Raw genomic sequence first — 12,941 nt, forward strand, 5'->3', positions numbered from 1 at the left:
GTCCTGGATATTGTAAACAGTGCTGTGATGAACACTGGGGTACTCGTGCTCTTTCAATTCTGGTTTCCTCGGTTTGTATGCCCAGCAGTGAGATTGCTGGGTAATATGTCAAACACATTTTGGATTAGAAGTCTTTCTCTTACCTCTGGGCCTTTGTATGTATTCGTTTTAAACTCTTATCCAGCCTCTACACTTTATCTAACTCCTGTATGTTCTTCAGATTTTAGCTCAGATGCCACTTCTTCCAGGAAGCTGTGACACCTTAAGAGCTGGTTGGGACCACCTCCACACCCTTCTGTTGATTTCATAGCAATCTGTTCTCAGTCTGGCATCACATTTATCACATGAAATAAAATATTTTTAAAATATTGAAATGCACTCAGGGGCCTCCCTGGTGGTCTGGTGGTTAAGAATCCACCTACCAATGCAGGGGACACAGATTCAATCCAGACTCTGGGAAGACCCCACATGCCATGGAGCAACTAAGCCCTTTTGCCACAACTGCTAAGCCCACACTTTAGAGCCTGCAAACCACAACTAATGAGCCCATGCAGCACAGCTGAGGCCCGAATGCCTGGAGCCCCCGCTCTGCAAATAGAGAAACCACTGCAGTAAGAAGCCCATGCACCCCAACTAGAGAGCAGCTCCCGCTTTCTGCAACTAGAGAACGCCTGCGAGCAGCAAGAAAGATCCAACACAGCCAAAAAACCCCTTTTTAAAAAAAAAAAAAAATGCACTCAGCCATAAAAAAAGAACAACAATGCCATTTGCAGCAACAAGGATAGACCTAGAGACTGTCATACTGAGTGAAGTCAGAGAAAACCAGGTATATGATGTCACTTATATTGTAGAATCTAAACAAATGGTACAAATGAACTTATTTACAAAACAGAAAGAGTCACAGATGTAGAAAACAAACATGGTTGCTGGGGGAAAAGGAAGGGAGGGATAAATCGGGAGATTGGGATTGACATATACACTTTATATACTAATAAAACATAACTAATAAGGGCCTACTGTATAGCACAGGGAACTCCACTCATCACTCTGGAATGACCTATATGGGAAAAGAATCTAAAAAGGAGTAGGTAAGTGTATAACTGATTCACTTTGCTGTCCACCTGGAACTAAGACAACATTGTAAATCAACTATACATCAATAAAATGTTTTAAAGTAAAATATCAAACTGCAAATATAGCCCAAGGCAGAGGAGAGTGAATGATACTTTGAGAAGAAAGAAAGTTGTGAGAGCAAAAGAAGGAAAAAGTAAAAGCCCTTCTGATCCTGGGAATGGTGAGACAAAGGTCAGACACAGATGATGGTTCACCTCTGCAGCAGTGCTGGAGGGGGCTGGGAGAGAGCTGGAAACGGGAGGAAGCTGGTCTTGTCATGAGTGCACTGGGAAGACGACTGCCAATAGGCCTCCTGTGCTCCAAGGTTGGAACACTGTGAAACGGCAGTACAGACTTAGCAAAGGGTCTCTGCCAGCTACCACGTGATTCAGAAGATGTGTTACCATTCCCCATGCCTGATGGGGACCTTGGAAATTAGCTGATCGAACCACTGGGAGAGCTGAGATCACAAAGTAACTTTGTGGAACCTGTACTCAGAGCTGTAAGTCTGAGCCACTCCTTAGAGGGGCGGCTAGGACGCAAGTGAAGGCACACCACCAAGGAAGGGGTACTGGCCTCCTGCCTGGCCTGAGGAACAGAGCACTTGCTCCTGCAGGTTTGATGAACAAGCACCACAGCAGACCAGCTGCCCAGAACAGAAGCCAGAGAAGATAAGGAGGACAGCAAGGCCACCTGAGACCCAACCCACAGCACCACCTCTCCACAGACCTCCAGATGGCGGAGAAGGGCAGAGGGAGAAATGGCCATGTGAGGGAGTTGAATTTAAAATGGACTGAATAATTTAATTCAACTCTTTCACCATCACACTCCCTACCCAGTGGGGTGGGGATTCAGGAAGCAAAAACATCATCTATAAAAGATAAGCTCCATTTTTTTTTTTTTTGCAACGTGATAGCCTTTTATCCACTAAATGGATACTATATCTACTGTATTGACTTCACTATTTTACATTTCTTGAGAACATGAGCTACAGTCACTGGTGTTTCTCAAGTGTCAGACAGAATGCATGGCCCATAATAGGCACTCAAATATTTGTGGAATGAAAATATTTGAAAATCATATATCTGATAAAGGATTAATATCCAGAATGTAGGAAGAACTCCTACAACTCAACAGAAAAAGAAAATAACCATTTCAAAAATGGGCAAAAGACATGAATAGACATTTCTCCAAAGAAGATATATAAATGACCAATAAGAACTGGAAAAGATGTTCAGTATCGCTCATCTTTTGGGAAATGCGAATCAAAGCCTCAGTGAGATACCACCTCATACCCATCATGATGGCTGATTAAAAATACAAAAAAATAACAAGTGTTGGCAAAAATGTAGAGAAATTGGAATCCTGGAGCATTGTTGATGGGAATGTAAACTGGTACAGCCACTGTGGAAAACAGCTTAGTGTTTCCTCAAAAAACTAAACATAGAATTACCATAAGATCTGGCAATTCCACTCCTAATAGAGACCCCAAAGAGTTGAAAGCATGGACTCAAACAGATATTTGTACACTTACGTTCATAGCAGCATCATTCACAATAGCCAAAAGGGGGAAGCAACCCAAGTGTTCATCAGTAAATCAACAGATAAGCAAAAGCATACTATATACATACAGTGGAATATTATTTAGCCTTAAAAAGCAATGAAATTCTGACACAAGTATCCCCCACTTTTCAAAAGTTCACTTTACATTACTTCGCTTTATACAAAAGACCTACATCAGTACAGGTTTCTCCCGCTATCTGAAAGAAGAGTGTTCCTCTGAAAACTTTCATAGGCTGAAATGGTGTAAAGCAAAGAAGCGGTTACCTTAGACACAGTTCAAAGTTACAGTAGCTTGATGCTGAGATGCTGAGGGTCGTTCTCCAGGAAGGAGCTTCGCGGTGCCACTCTCGCTGCTTGGGCTGCTTGTGGCAAAGCAAATGCTGAAAGATATCACTGCCTTTTTCCTTGAAAGTAAAAATCCTCCTCAGATTTATTTCAATTAGTAAAAACAAGTACAGGTGGCCTCTGTGTTTTGAAAGTTCACTTTATATCACTTCAGTTTTATGAAAGACCTATGTTACTACCTGTTTTCTGGTGGCTGGTAAAGAATTCGCCTGCAATGTGGGAGACTTGGGTTTGATCCCTGGGTTGGGAAGATCTCCTGGAGAAGGGAAAGGCCACCCACTCCAGTATTCTGGCCTGGAGAATTCCATGGACTGTGTAGTCCACGGGGTAACAAAGAGTTGGACACGACTGAGTGACTTTTACTCACATGGAGACAGCATGCATCCTGAACAGCGAGACTGGCACCGCCAAGCCCCTTCTGTGGAACTCTACTCAACATCTCAGAATCAAGCTGCCATAGCCTTGAACTATGTCTGTGAGCATCTGTGCTTTATCTTGATTGAGTTCATGTATCCCTGGTGGCTCAGTAGTAAAGAATCTGCCTGCAATGCAGGAAACCTGGGTTCAATCCCTGGATGGGGAAGATGATCTGGAGAAGGGAATGGCTACCCACTGCAGTATTCTTCCCTGGAGAATTCCATGGACAGAGGAGCCTGGTGGGCTACAGTCCATGGGGTTGGTCGCTCAATGTGTGACTGAGCACAGTACACCAAATGAGCTTCCAAAAGATTTCACAGAAGCTCCCTGCTTTGGGGTAGTGGAAGAAATTTGTACATGCTGCAACAGTGCTGAACCTTGAAAACACAGTGAATGAAATAAGCTGGATAAATAAAGATGAATATTGTATAATGTTACTTATATGAGGTATCTAGAATAGGCAAACTCATAGAATAGTGATTACCAGGACTTGGGGGGAAGAGGATTGAGAGTTTTTAATGGGTACAGAGTTTCTGTTCAGGGTGATGAGAAAGTTCTGGAAATGGATAATTGTCATGGTTGTACAGCATTATGAACGTATTTAATGCCACTGAACTATACACTTAAAAATAGTTAAAATGGTAAACTTCATGTTTATTTTACCACAGGAACATTGGAGGAAACAAAAGGGAAAAGACTTTTCTATAATTCTTCCCTAATAACATTTACAGTTTACAAAAAAAAAAAAAAAGAAGAAACACTGTAGATTGTCAAAAAGCAGATCATCTGGAAGACAAAATCCAGACAGGTGTTAGGTGAAGAGACTGAAAAAGAATCTTCTCTTTGCCACTAACACTTAGGACAGGCCATGATGGGATTGTTTCAGCAGTCCAAAAGATTTATTTTTACTTTTTTGACCACTCTGTGTGGCATGTAGGATCCTAGTTCCCTTGACCAGGGATCGAACCTGTGCAGAGCCCTAACCACTGGAGTACCAGGGAATTCCCAGTCCTAGAAGATCTGAATGGATTATATAAGCAATAAGTCCTGGATGGCTAGTAAATAATATTGTTTTATAATTTCTATCTTGGATTCAACATGCTTCCTTTTATAAAGCTATATGCTAAATAACTATAATTATTATTATACGCTAATCATTTGGGCTTCCCAGGTGGCTCAATGGGTAAAGAATCCGCCTGCAAGGCAGGAGATGCCGGAGACTCGAGTTCAATCCCTGGGTCAGAAAGATCCCCCGGTGGAGGGCATGGCAACCCACTCCAGTATTCTTGCCTGAAGAATCCCATGGACAGAGGAGCCTGGTGGTCTACAGTCCACAGGGTTGAAAAGAGTAGGACACACTGAAGTGGCTGAGCACATGCTAATTATTTACTTTATTGGTTCCTGACATTTTAACCTCATGGATATGTTTTATTATCTGGATCTCTAAATCTTACTCAAGTTTGAATTTGAAGATTGGCTATGATTAACTTGTTTGTCTTCAGATGGGGGACTGATTTTATTCAAAGTCTATAATGACATGGGGTGGCAGCTAAAATAAGGAACTCTACTGTCAGAGTTAATGATCAGCTGGATAGACATCTACCGTCTTTTCCTATATAGGTCTGCTCGCTCCAGTCTATTGAAGAAGGACTTGTCAGGATTGTAGGTAGAATATCTCCACTTGGACATGTCAGTGAGGCCACATCAGAACTGAGTTAGTCCATTAAACATTGTTTTTGATTCATTGACAGTCTTGCAACTGGTTGCAGTCTTGCAACCCAGGTGGTTTTAGTTTGATTTCTTGATAGTCATTCAACCACAAATGATTAGTATAGGCCAATAATGATAATTGCATTCCACCTGCAAGTAATTTTGATTTTGTTGTTGTTGTTCAGTCCCCAAGTCATGTCCAACTCTTAGTGACCCAATGGACTGTAGCCCACCAAGCTCCTCTGTCCCTGGGATTTCCCAGGGAAGAATACTGGAGTGGGTTGCCATTTCCTTCTTCAGGGGATCTTCCCAATCCAGGGGTCAAACCTGCATCTTTTGCATTGGCAGGTGAATTCTTTACCACTGAGCTACCAGGGAAGCCCAGTTTTGATTTAGGCACTGGCATATCACTCAATTTAGGCCAATGAGACATTAGGGAAAGCCTGCTGCCTGGCTTCTGGAAAAGTTTGCTTTCTTCTAAAAAAAGAGACATAAAAAAGAGATGATACTTTTCAGTCTCCAGATGTTCTTGTGACTGGTTATGATAGCAGGCAGTGCTGCAAGAGCTGGAGAACGCAGCTGACCCAGTTGGAGGGAGGAGCTAAGAATACTACAGATAAGCAAGACTAAGCCCTAAGGTTGGAGAAGGCAATGGCACCCCACTCCAGTACTCTTGCCTGGAAAATCCCATGGACAGAGGAGCCTGGTAGGCTGCAGTCCATGGGGTCGCTAGGAGTTGGACATGACTGAGCGACTTCACTTTCACTTTTCACTTTCATGCATTGGAGAAGGAAATGGCAACCCACTGCAGTGTTCTTGCCTGGAGAATCCCAGGGATGGAGGAGCCTGTTGGGCTGCCGTCTATGGGGTTGCACAGAGTCGGACATGACTGAAGCGACTTAGCAGCAGCAGCAGCAAGCCCTAAGGTACCACTTTTCGTATACTTACACTAGAAGAAACAAAAGACTGTCAGGGTAAAAACCAGAAGATCAATTTAAAACCAAAATAAGTAGAAGAGAGAGAATGATAAGTAAAAAACAGAGGCTCTGGTTCTAGGCAAGGTGGAGTAAGCATACTCCAACCTCATCTCGTTCCCGAGAGAGTCCCACAGTTGTCCAGTTGCTCAGTCGTGTCTGACTCTTTGCTACTCCCTGGACTATATAGCACACCAGGCTCCTCTGTCCTCCACTATCTGCCAGAGTTTACTTAGATTCAAGTCCACTGAGTCAGTGATGCTATCTAACCATCTCATCCTCTGCCACCCCTTTATCCTTTTGCCTTCAGTCTTCCGAGCATCAGGGTCTTTTCCAATGAGTTGGCTCTTCCCATCAGGTGGCCAAAGTCCCAGCTAATCCTGGACAAAGATCACAGAGTAGCTCCCTGAGGACTCCTCGAAGTGAATAGTAGAAAGCAGACTGGGGAAGAAGACTAGAATTTCAAGTTCCACTGAATTTTACCCCTTTTTTCCTTTTTGGTATCACCTGGCCTAGACTCAAAGGAAGCCTGAAACCCAGAAGTGCCCACAGAGAAGCCCAAGGGATGGGAAAGGGGCTCTTAAGGGTCAGAGAGCATAAGGGAAGTTCCATATCTTTTTTCCTTCATTCAACTCCTCTCCCTGTGACAGTGGAGTGATAGCAGCACAGCAAAGACACAGGACATGGGGCAGGCACTTTGAGAGAGAGGGGAACACTTCATTCTGCTCAGACGAGCTTTGGTCCCAGAAGCTTGGTGCCAATCCCACTGCTTTTATTTATTTTTAAAATATGTATGTATTTGACTGTACTGGGTCTTGGTCGTGGCACACAGGATCTTTGATCTTCTTGGGACATGTGGAGTCTTTAGTTGCAGCATGCGAACTCTTAGCTGTGGCACAACGGATCTAGTTCCCCGACCAGGGATCAAACCCAGGCCCCCTGCATTGAGAGCTCGGAGACTTAGACACTGGACCACCAGGGAAGTCCCAAGGAATGAAATTTAAAAATGGATAAATTGGAGTTCATCAAAATTAAACCTTTTTCTCTGTCAAACATTCTATTAAAAGAAGATATAGAGATATAATTTTTAGTCATGATTTTCCAGATTCATTCTTTATGTACCAAATGTTGGTTTTAGTTCAATATTTCTTTTTTTAATTAAAAATTCAATTTATTCAAACTAAAAAAATCATATATATTAGCTCCAGATGCTATAACAAAATATCATACACTAGTGCCTTAAATAACAAATTTGTTCTTACAGTTCTGGAATTTGGAATTTGGAAAGTCCAAGGTAAAGGTGTCAGCTAATCTGGTTCCCTGTCACCCTGCTTATTAACTTATATGCAGAGTACATCATGCAAAATGCCGGGATGGATGAAGCACAAGTGGGGATCAAGATTGATGGGAGAAATATCAATAACCTCAGATATGCAGACGATACCACCCTTATGGTAGAAAGTGAAGAGGCACTAAAGAGCCTCTTGATGAAAGTGAAAGAGAAGAGTGAAGAAGTTGGCTTAAAACTCCACATTCAAAAAACTAAAATCATAGAATCTGGTCCCATCACTTCATGGCAAATGGATGGGGAAACAATGGAAACAGTGACAGACTTCATTATCTTGGGCTCCAAAATCATTGCAGATGGTGACTGCAGCCATGAAATGAAAAGATGCTTTCTCCTTGGAAGAAAAGCTATGACAAACCTAGACAGCATATTAAAAAGCAGAGACATTCCTTTGCCGACAAAGGTCCACCTAGTCAACGTTATGATTTTCCAGTAGTCATGTACGGATGTGAGAGTTGGACTATAAAGAAAGCTGAGCACCGAAGAATTGATGCTTTTGAACTGTGGTGTTGGAGAAGACTCTTGAGAGTCCCCTGGACTGTAAGGAGATCAAATCAGTCAATCCTAAAGGAAATAAGTCCTGAATATTCATTGGAAGGACTGATGCTGAAGCTGAAACTCCAATACTTTGGCCACCTGATGCGAAGAACTGACTCATTGGAAAAGACCCTGATGCTGCGAATGACTGAAGGCAGGAGGAGAAGGGGATGACAGAGGATGAGATAGTTGGATGGCATCACCAACTTGATGGAGATTAGTTTGAGCAAGCTCCAGGAGTTGGTGATGGACAGGGAGGCCTGGCGTGCTGCAGTCCATGGGGTTGCAAAAAGTAGGACACGACTGAGACACTGAACTGAATTGAATTTGGTTTCCAGGTGGGGGCTCTCTTCCAGGCTTGCAGATAGCCATCGTTATCCCTTGTCCTCACATGGTAGAGAAAGAGAGGAAGCAGCGCCGTGTGTCTCTTTTATAAAGGAACTACTCCCACTCTCATGACTGTATATAACTTAATTACCTCCCAAAGTGCCCAGCTTCAAATACTATTACACTGTGAGTTAGGGCCTCAGGTAGTGAGTTTGGGAAGTGGGCACAAACTTTCAGTCCATAAAATTATATGACCCAGCAATTCCACTTCTAGATATTTACTCCAGAGAGATAAAAACTTATGATCACAAAACCTGTCCATTAATATTTATAGTGTGCACGTGTGTTAGTTGCTCAGTCGTGTCCAACTCTTTTGCAACTCCATGGACTGTAACCCCATGCAACCCCAGGCTCTTCTGTCCATGGAATTCTCCAGGCAAGAATATTGGAGTGGGTAGCCATTCCCTTCTCTAGGGGAGCTTCCTGACCCAGGGATCAAAGCCAGTCTCCCGCATTGCAGACAGATTCTTTACCATCTGAGCTACCAGGGAAACTGTATTTAAAATTGCCCAAATATGGAATTAACCCAAAAGTCCTTCAGTGCTTAACTGGATAAACAAACGATACCTACAGTAAAATCCTACTCAGCAATAAAGTGAAGTCACTCAGTCATGTCCGACTCTTTGTGACCCCATGGACTGTAGCCTACCATGCTCCTCCGTCCGTGGGATTCTCCAGGCAAGAGTACTGGAGTGGGTTGCCATTTCCTTCTCCAGGAGATCTTCCCAACCCAGGGATTGAACCCAGGTCTCCTGCATTGCAGGCAGATGCTACCGTCTGAGCCACCAGGGAAGCTCAATACTCAGCAATATGCAGCAATGAAATGAAATGAACAATTGAGACAGGTAACAACAACATAGGTGAATCTCAAAGTTATTATACTTAATGAAAGTTTTGTAAAAGCTTAAATACTTTATGATTCCACTTATATCACACTCTGTAAAAGTCAAAACTATTTTGATGGATAATAAACCAGTGGTTCTTGAGGAGGGCATGGCAACCCACTCCAGTATTCTTGCCTGGAGAACCCTATGGATAGAGGAGCCTGGTGGGCTACAGTCCATAGGATCACACAGAGTCAGACATGACTGAGTCAACTTAGCATTCACACATGCAAACCAGTGGTTGCCATGGGCTATGGAGTAGAAAAGTTGTAAGTACATCTTGAGGGAGATTTATGGAATGATAAAACTATCCTATATTATGATTTTGGTGATAGTTTCATAATTTATACATGTATTAAAAATCCTAAAGCTATCTGCTAAAAGCAGAACTAATTTTACTGTCTTTTAACTTATTTTAAAACTTATTGAAAAAGAAGACCCCCATGAAATAAAAAACAAATAATAGAGAAAACAAACAAAGCCAAAAGTTGTTTTCCTGAAAGATTAATAAAATTGATAAACTTCAAGTAACACATATACAGAAAAATAAACAAGACTACCAGTTTCAGGAATGAAAAAGGGGACATCACTACTGATCCTGTAGACAGTATATTAAGGGAATATTATGAACAACTTTATGCTAATACATCTGACAGCTTATATGAGTTAGATAAACTTTTTGAAAGACACTTTCCTTTATATCTCTGAAAAATAAACGAGACTACTTTCCCTTCTATCTCACTGACCATGAACTGAATCATATGACCATCTCTAGCTAGGCAAAGTGAGTTCATGGCAAAGGGAAACAGATAAGTCATGAATGGCTTAGCTCAATCACAACTTATTACCTATGGCTGAGCACAGTGTTGTTGTTCAGTTACTCAGTTCAGTTCAGTTGCTTAGTCATGTCTGACTCTTTGTGACCCCATGGACTGCAGCACACCAGGCCTCCCTGTCCATCACCAACTCCCAGAGCTTGCTCAAATTCATGTCTATTGAGTCAGTGATGCCATCCAACCATCTCATCCTCTGTCATCCCCTTCTCCTCCTGTCTTCAATTTTTCCCAGCATCAAGGTCTTTTCCAGTGAGTCAGTTCTTCATATCAGGTGGCCAAAGTATTGGAGTTTCAGCTTCAGCATCAGTCCTTCCAATGAATATTCAGGACTTATTTCCTTTAGGATTGACTGATTTGATCTCCTTACAGTCCAGGGGACTCTCAATAGTCTTCTCCAGCACCACAGTTCAAAAGCATCAATTCTTCGACGCTCAGCTTTCTTCACAGTCCAACTTTCATGTTCATACATGACTATGGAAAAACTACTGCTTTAACTAGACAGACCTTTGTCAGCAAAGGAATGTCTCTGCTTTTCAACATGCTGTCTAGATTGGTCATAGCTTTTCTTCTAAGGAGCAAGCGTCTTTTAATTTCATGGCTGTAGTCACCATCTGCAGTGATTTTTGAGCCCCAGAAAATAAAGTATGTCACTGTTTTCATTGTTTCCCCATCTATTTGCCATGAAGTAATGGGACCATATGCCATGATCTTAGTTTTTTGAATGTTGAGTTTTAAGCCAGCTTTTTCACTCTCCTCTTTCAGTTGCTCAGTCACGGCCAACTCTTTGTGACCCCATGGATAGCAACACACAAGGCTTCCTTGTCCTTCACTATCTCCTGGAGTTTGCTCAAACTCATATCCATTGAGTCAGTGATGCCATCCAATGAGCTCATCCTCTGTCATCCCCTTCTCCTCCTGCCTTCAATCTTTCCCAGCATCAGGGTCTTTTCCAGTGAGTCAGTTCTTGGCATCAGGTGGCCAAAGTATTGGAGTTTCAGCTTTAGCATCAGTCCTTCCAATGAATATACAGGACTGATTTCCTTTAGGATGGACTGGTTGGATCTCCTTGCAGTCCAAGGGACTCTCAAGAGTCTTCTCCAACGCCACAGTTCAAAAGCATTGATTCTTCAGCTTTCAGCCTTCTTTACAGTCCAATTCTCACATCCATACATGACTACTGGAAAAACCATAGCTTTGAGTGTATGGACCTTTGTCAGCAACATAATGTCTCTGTTTTTTAATACACTGTCTAGGTTTGTCATAGCGTTTCTTCCAAGCAGAAAGCGTCTTTTAATTTCATGGCTGCAGTCACTGTCCATAGTGATTTTGGAGCTCAAGAAAATAAAGTCTGTGACTGTTTCCATTGAAAGTGAAAGTGTTAGTCAATCAGTCGTGTCTGACACTTTGTGACCCCATGGACTGTAGCCCATTAGGCTCCTCTCTCCGTGGAATTCTCCAGGCAAGAACATTGGAATGCATAGCCATTTCCTTCTCCAGGGGATCTTCCCAAACCGAGGAATCAAACCTGGGATTCAGAGGATGGGTTTTCAAAACCGAGGTTTATAGTCCCTGCTCTCAAAAGAGTAAATTAGAGAAGAAAAACTCATTGTGATTTTATTTATTCTCTCAGAAAGAATTAGGAATGACAGAATGAATCCCAGGCAAAGGGTTTTGTTAAATTTTAACATTTTTAATCTGCCCAAGTACTTCTGTTCGATGTGTATGTTTTTAGTTTTCTAGCATTAATTAGATGTAAAAACACTTAAAGCAAAACAAAATAAAACAAAAATGCCTTGAGGTAGCTTTTATTTATTTATTGCTTTTTAAAACTTTATTTCGACATAGCTATACTTACAGAAAACCCAGCTGCCAGTGCAGGTGACATAAGAGATGCAGGTTCAATCCTGGGTTGGGAAGATCCCCTGGAGGAGGGCATGGCAACCCACTCCAGTATTCTTGCCTGGAAAATTCCATGGGCAGAGGAGCCTGGTGGGCTGTGGTCCATTGGGTCACAAAAAGTTGGACAAGACTGAAGCCACTTAGCACACATGCAAGCATACTTACAGAAATATACTCATATTGGTTAACAGATGCAATTTAACTTATCCTACACAATTTGGACCAAAAAACTTGGTACATGGCTTGCTTTTACAAAGAAAGAAAAAGGATTTTCAATGTGGTTTATTTTTTATCTATTACAAATGTATATACAAGATCCTCCATCAAATTCTGCTAAAGTACACAGCATGAACCTTGAGAAATTAAATTTTGGTTTGTCCCTGAAAAATAACATGAGCTAGCTTTTAGAGTCACCAAAGAGAGAACAGTTGGGAAGAGCAGCCAAGTAGGTTGGTGGCAATAGCCAAGTAGGAAAGACAAAAGTAAAGATTTCAGAAACTTCCTAAATGAAGAGAGACGAGTCATCAGAAGTAGCAGGGGTTTTGGGGGGCAAAGCTCCAGTCAGAGAGTAGAGGAGTGCTATACCATCAGCTGCTAACTCGTGAGCTTTCTCATTCACCAGTCCAGCAGACTGAGGGCTCTTTGCAAAGGGAACCTTCCCAAAGAGGCAGAAAGCTGAAGCCTGAGGATCTTGGAATGCTTCTGAAAGGCTGGACCTGCACTTCTAACACAGACCTTAAACAACAGGGCTCTTTCTTTGTGGTTTCTGAGGCCTGACATGTGACCTAGCAAAAGCAGCAATCTGAGCAGCCCACATTTTATTCATTTATTCAACAAATATTTACCGAGTTCTCTAGTCAATCCTAAAGGAAATCAACTCTGAATATCCTTTGGAAGGACTGACTTAGCTAAGCTGAGGCTCCAGTAC

Source organism: Bos indicus x Bos taurus, chromosome 24 (genome assembly GCF_003369695.1).
Source record: "Bos indicus x Bos taurus breed Angus x Brahman F1 hybrid chromosome 24, Bos_hybrid_MaternalHap_v2.0, whole genome shotgun sequence".
Classification (NCBI taxonomy): domain Eukaryota; kingdom Metazoa; phylum Chordata; class Mammalia; order Artiodactyla; family Bovidae; genus Bos; species Bos indicus x Bos taurus.